At 52.3% G+C, this 6,460-nt stretch overlaps 1 pseudogene; it reads left to right on the top strand.

Moving 5' to 3' along the window:
- Positions 1–3,999: 3,999 nt before the first annotated feature.
- On the top strand, positions 4,000–5,702 carry LOC125092659 (uncharacterized; annotated as a pseudogene).
- Positions 5,703–6,460: the final 758 nt, after the last annotated feature.

Here is a 6,460-nt window from a genome sequence, read left to right as displayed (position 1 = left end):
CCAATCTCCAGGGCACAAGGCTTCTAAACCTATGCTATCCAGTAGAGACAAGGTATATGGAGCAGTAGGTCCATATTGTGAAGTGGCCGCCTTAATTTCTTTTAGCATTTTAAAATTTACAGTATTATAAGCCCTTCAGCCATTGGGCAGTTGTGTCATAGGGTAAGCGGAAAAGGCGGAAGTATCCTCTCCCTCTTGTTGGGCTTGATAAACTGACCGCTGTAGTGGTGTAATTTTTAGCGGTTCAGCTCCTGCAGGAAGTTGTTTTGGATAAACAATTGAGTGTGGACTCAAGGGAAACATACTTTTAGGCATAGGCTCCCCATCTCTATAGGGCATGCCAGATTGAGGATGCTGCATTACCGGAAATCCTACACTCGAGTCCTTAAGGATGGAAATCTTAAGGGGTTCAGTCTGAGTTCATCTATGTGTCATAAAGGTTGTTTGAACCCCAATAGACCCAAAATTATTTCCAAAGTGGGGATACTCTGGCTGACAAACAGAATGGCTGGAGTCTACAGGAGCAGCAGCAAGAAATACTTCTTTATCATCATTCAGAGGCACTCTATCCCGAGGTATATTAAAAGGATTGGAATGAGAATCAGTAGGGCCAGCAACTAACTCAGGGGAAATACCTGCACTGAGATGTTCATTCTCTTTCTCCAATTCATCTATGGCCAAATTACCAAAAGAATTAGGAAAAGTTATAGAGGTTAATTCTATAGAATGCTGCAGATCTAAATTCTCTTGAATATCTTCCCAAACTTCCATAGTTCCTTCAGGGCAAGCACATGGTCCTCTAATTTTCAACTGATTTTTAATCTCTTGCCCTACTTTCTGCCAAATTTGTAAGTTTACTGTTCCTCCTTTAGGGAAACAAGGACAAAGATCGGACACCACACCAAAAAACTGCTGTAAAGCCTTCTTTGAATGCTTAGACCCTTTCTGCTTTAAAAGAGCCTGCAAAACCGTAACAAAAAGATCCTCCTGTTGCACAGGATGAGACTGCCCCATATTATTTTACTCCTGCCATCACCCGCCTGCCCAGGCTCCTCTTACCGAAATCTGTACACTTACCTGTACCCGCACGCTGAAACGTCTCATGGTCCCTGCTCAGGTGCCACTTGTCATGGCCAGCGCAACAAATCAAGCAGGAAAACTTGAGGGCTAAGAGGATGGTGAAAAGAAATTAAGAGACAAAGAGATGGGGGCAGGAGGGACACTGAAGACGATGTCCAACAGTGCTAAATTTATTCCACATCTTACAATTATTTATAAGGCAGACCAGAATAGGAGGAGTATACATCAGTACATAGTCAGATGACCCAAGTTTCTATAACAAGTTTACATTAACTACAAGCAAACCTCGTGATGTCCTGGTGTTTCGGCTAAAGCCATTAGCAAGACAATCATCCAGGGTGTGGGTTATGGGTGGTACAGAACAACAAGGACCAACTAAGAATTCATGACCCTGACCACATTGTTTCCTTCTGTAGGAGGAGTGTGTGGGAAGTCACCTAGGCGAGCGCAGGACACATAGCACACACCCTTTTCTCAGTGTACTCAACTTTCCCATCCTTAAACTTGTCAAGGTGTCCGGACTTTGAAGGAGACACAAGTCAGGGCCTGGTTTGACCCTTGATTCCTACCATGCCTTAGCCCCCAACAATGTGGGTACATCTGACACTCGCCCTGACTCACGTGCTGGAGATCTCGAATCAGCCGCTGCACATTGGAAATGCCCTGTGCTCCACACTGAACTGAACCCTAGCATGCCTTTTCAGAATAACATCCTCAAACTCCTGGCCCACAAGCCCACCAGACTGAGAATTCTGGAGGCACAGCACAGCTTCTACTTGCCCACCAGAAAGAAGAAGTGCGCTATGGGTCTGCCAAGAAACACACATAAGGATCCACCTGCACGGCCCTGGATTGCACCCCAATATCACAGGGCACACTGTCCACTAATGCTCTTTCTGACACAGCCTCAGGCCAGACCTCCGTTCAGCCACCCAGATGGAGGGCCACCTTATCTTGCAGGTTGGACCTGCCGGGGCCCGAGGCCATCGTCTCTGCCCAAACTGGGTATTCAGGCATCTGTCCCCAGACCTTAGCTCAAATTCTTGCCTATGGGGGAACTTGAAGCACAAAAGAGTACTCCTCCTTCCCCATGGCAGGAAAACTGTGCTGTTGAGATGGGTGTCCAACCCGTAGAGTGGAAGCCAACTGCATGGCCCATGAGACCACGCCCACTCAAGAGGGCCTCGCTGGGTACAAACAGGCATTGTGACACTCAGACTGAACCGGCTTTCAAAGAAACCACATTGGTACTGGACCAGGAGCCTGCACCGTGGGCTTGCCATAACCCTATGCCCAATTTCTAAACCTCGGTGGGATTCTCTAGACGATGAACACAGAACCCGTCTCTGGAATCCCTGTTTGGGCAGGACCACTTAGACGGAAAACGGACCTCTTTCCTTTCCCCAGCAAGACACTAAACTCTTCGGAGCTAAACCTTCAAGAGAAGGACACCCCCATGCAGCTGCCCTGGAGTCTCCTGTCATGGGCCAGGGTCCTCCAGGCTTGTGTGAAGGGGCTGCTGGACCTGCTTCACACACTTACTGTCCCAGGTCCACTCTACCTCTTACCAGCTGTCTTCGAGGCATAGCACAGAGCCCTTGGGAGCAGGTCCAGGGAGTCACAGCTCTTCTCACAAACCCACCTCTCCAGCACAAATCCCTGGCCATGCTCCCCGCTCCCCAGGCATGCCCAAACTGCAAACGTTCCTCAGGCCTGCCCAGGGCCCTACACACACCCCTACCCCATCCATTCCCTGCAAGCCACAGCAGGAGCACTGGCCGAAATCCTGTGTTTCAGTGACCACACTGCTGGACTTTTTCCACGGCTGCCCTGATCAGCTGAGGGCACCTGGAGAATTTCCTGTGCTCCGTCCCCATTCAACCTCTGTAACACTTATGGAAAAAAAGGAGGTTGTATTAGCCTGAAACATGTCCCTGGGCAGGCATGAACTGTGGGGAGGTGGTGGGCCATCTCTCCCTGCACTTCCCCAGCAATCCCAGACACCTGACAAGAGCTCCCAGCACAGAGGGATCAGGGGGTTGATTCTGGGGGATCCAGGATATCTCCTCTCTTTCCTTGGTTGCCCCCTCTTAGACAACAATAGAACTGGTAGAGTGTATCAGTGGGAAGGACATGGAGCATCACTAGGGGAGGTGGAGAAGGAGGAAGAGGAGCAGGGATGGAGAGGAACAAGGACGGAGGAAGGCAAAGTCCTGCAGAGGCTGTCTTAGGGACAGTGACGGCCACCAGGAGGGGAAGGATCACACAGATGGGCTTCCGGGTCTTGGAGAGAGTCAGAGGTTGGAAGAGCATGTGGGCAACCAGAGACCCACCTGCACCCTGTGGAGATCAAGTGACCAAGGCCAAGGAGGACTCAGAGCTGGGGACCCGGCCAACTGAGGGCAGAGCCCAGCATCCCCAGAGCAGGAGGCCATATGTCGTCAGCTCCACTGACTCCCCTTTGTCCTCTCTCATGGCCACCCCAGCATCCTCACTACTCTCTGACCTGGAGGAGGATTCCACAGAAGACGATTCTGACCGAAGGTGACACACTGCACCTCTAATTCACTTCCACCTCCATCTCTTGGGCTACCTCTCTCATCTGTCCATAAGTGCCTCCTTTGAAATCTTCCTTATTCCCTGCTTTGATGACACCCACTCTGGAGGCCCTAATCTCTTTCAGGCACTCAGGCTTTGCCTCTGAACTGTTACATGAAGTCCCTGGGCAGCCCTCCTCACCCCTTTCCTAGCATCACCCTGACCTTTCACCACTGAGTCTAGGAAGCAGCCCCAGACAGCAGAGCAGGGAGTAGGGCAGGGATTCGGCAGGGCACATCTCACCCTGCTGGCGGGACCTCAGGAAAGGAGGCTGGGCTTGGGTGCCCCCACTTGGTTCTGTGTTGCTGGGAGTCGGTTCTCATGCCCCGTTCTGCTCTTCCTTACAGCTCTCAAGAAGATTCCCTTCTGTGGACTTGACAGAAACAACAAGGGAAGCAGAAGAAGAGAAGGACATGGGAACGGCGTGGGTTGGGCAGGAAAAGGGGCAGGCAAACATGGACACATGTTCTCCCTCGTTGCCCTGACTTTGTTGTGGGCACCTCAGGAAACCACACAAACCCCAGGCTGCTTCCCTAGCTTCTGACCACAAAGAGGACAGGAGAGGAAGGTCACAGTACCTGCAGGCACTCTGAAGCCCTGAGAACATCCCACGGGGAACTTCCACCTTATCCGTGCAACTCCCTGTGGTGGTTGGGCGGTGTTGTCCTGGAGCTGCTGAACTTGGAGGGAGGGCAATGGCTGCCTGGAGGGACAGGACTCCAGATAGCCCATGCAATGTGCTCTTCTAGAAAAGGGGCCCATGTCCCGTTGAGCCCCTCACTCTGCATGACCCAAGCCTTACCCTCCCACCCTGCAAAAGTCAGCAGACGGATTGCTCCTGAACAACACTAGTCGGGAAGAGACAGTGGTGGGGTGACCTCATTTCCTACTTCAGGCACCTGAGAAATGAGCAAACAAGACAGGCCCCCGAGCCTCCAAGACGCCTCATGGGAGGCAGCGGGTCCCCTCATGGCTCCATTTCGCTATGTGAATTGTATTCTAGATACTCTCCTCAATCCCTCGATCCGCAGGGAAGACCCATCAGGGAAAGGCCACTCTGACTGTTCCCACCTCGCCCACCATCTGCCCACAGTGTGGAGACTGTGCAAACTCACTTCCCATGGGAGTCAGGAGCACACCGTCTCTGCCACACCACCTGCAACACTCGTGTGGGCAAAGGCTCCCCCAGAGAAGGGCATGTCGAGGGCTCTCAGAGAGGTGGGGGAAGGGACAGCCCAGCAGGAGGACCCGGCCGTCATGAAGAAGGATGGTCAGGGAAGGGGCCCGAGTGACCCTGGGCATGCAGCCTTCATTCAGCCCCAGGGGGGGCATGGGAAACTTCCCTTTCTTCATGTCACACATGGGTCCTGCAGGGAAACCTCTACCTCAACACCTCAGAAAACACGCCCCACAAAATGCCACAGACCTCTGGTAAGACCTGTCCCAGGCCACACACAACTTGCTATCTCACACCAGACCACCTGTTGTCTCCACAGCTACACCACAGGAGAGTCTGCCCATGACCCCAAGGCACCAGAGTCTCCAGAGGTGCTCAGACAAAGGGAGCCAGGAGGGCCCTGGGGCCTCACGTGTGGCTTCGATTTGGGCCTGGAAGAAGACTCGCCATGAGAACACAAGGAAACACGCCTGCAGGAATGTCTCTCTTGCACCTGACCTCCGCAGGCCAATCAAAGAAAAGACTTCTGTGCCGCCCACCAGAAGACAGCACTGGAATGCCAAGGATGAGACTAGAGGACCCTCTGAGTTGGCCATCACACCCAGACTTGGCTGCCCAGGCCCTGCTGATGACTGACCACTTGGAGCAGGAGGCAACAATCTGGGCCTACAACAATCCATTGTCTTGTGAGACTGGGCCCACCTGGAACTGGGGGGCACAGCAGTCTTCTGGTCTTTTCCTCTGTCTGCTGCAGGGGCTGCTCCTCCTCCTGCTGTCCCTCCAGTCAGCAGCAACCATGCAGAGCATGACAGATGCATGAAGAAGTAGGACTGCCAGGGCCCCTTGACCACTCTGGAATTGATTCGAGGTGCAGCAGCCACTCCAGCTGTATTCCCCCATGGTGCCACTCCTAACCACCCCTGTCGCTTCCACGCACCATACCATGACCAATGCTGGGCTCAACATAGGCATTGGCCCCAACAAAACGGGCCCCCCTCAGCCTGTGTGTTTTGCAGCAGCAACAGGTATAGGGAGGAGAGGCTGTCTCTAATCTGATCTCGACCTCTGGGTCACCCAGACACCATGGCAGTGGAACTGGGGCCCCAAGCACCATGCTGCACCTCTGGGAAAGCTTGGGTCTCAAGGACAGCAATGCTAGACACCTAGGGCGTACAGAAATGGGATCCAACATTGTTTTGGTGGGAATGCAAGTTGGTGCAGCCAATTTGGAGTACAGTGTGGAGATTCCTTAAGAAATTAAAAATAGAGCTTCCCTATGACCCTACAATTGTACTATTGGGTATTTACCCCCCAAATACAGATGTAGTGAAAAGGGCCATCTGTACCACAATGTTCAGGGCAGCAATGGCCAACATTCCTTTGGAAGCACGTTAAAGCATTGCATGTTTTGCTCTACCTGAGCCCTCCAAGTGCAAAGGTCTCAGGAAGCATTTCTTCTCCCATGGCAACCCTAATCTATCTCCCAATGTTCAAGAACAATCTTTTCTTGTTGTAACGGGACATCATTGGAAACATGGATGATTGGACCAAGAATTGGACAGGACTGTCCTATGGAGGGAACTAGGCAGAGACTCAGATGGGACC

This window comes from Lutra lutra, unplaced genomic scaffold (assembly GCF_902655055.1).
Source record: "Lutra lutra unplaced genomic scaffold, mLutLut1.2, whole genome shotgun sequence".
NCBI classification, from domain to species: Eukaryota; Metazoa; Chordata; class Mammalia; order Carnivora; family Mustelidae; genus Lutra; species Lutra lutra.
Note: the sequence above shows the minus strand (reverse complement) of the source record. Positions and strands in the feature narration are given on the sequence as shown.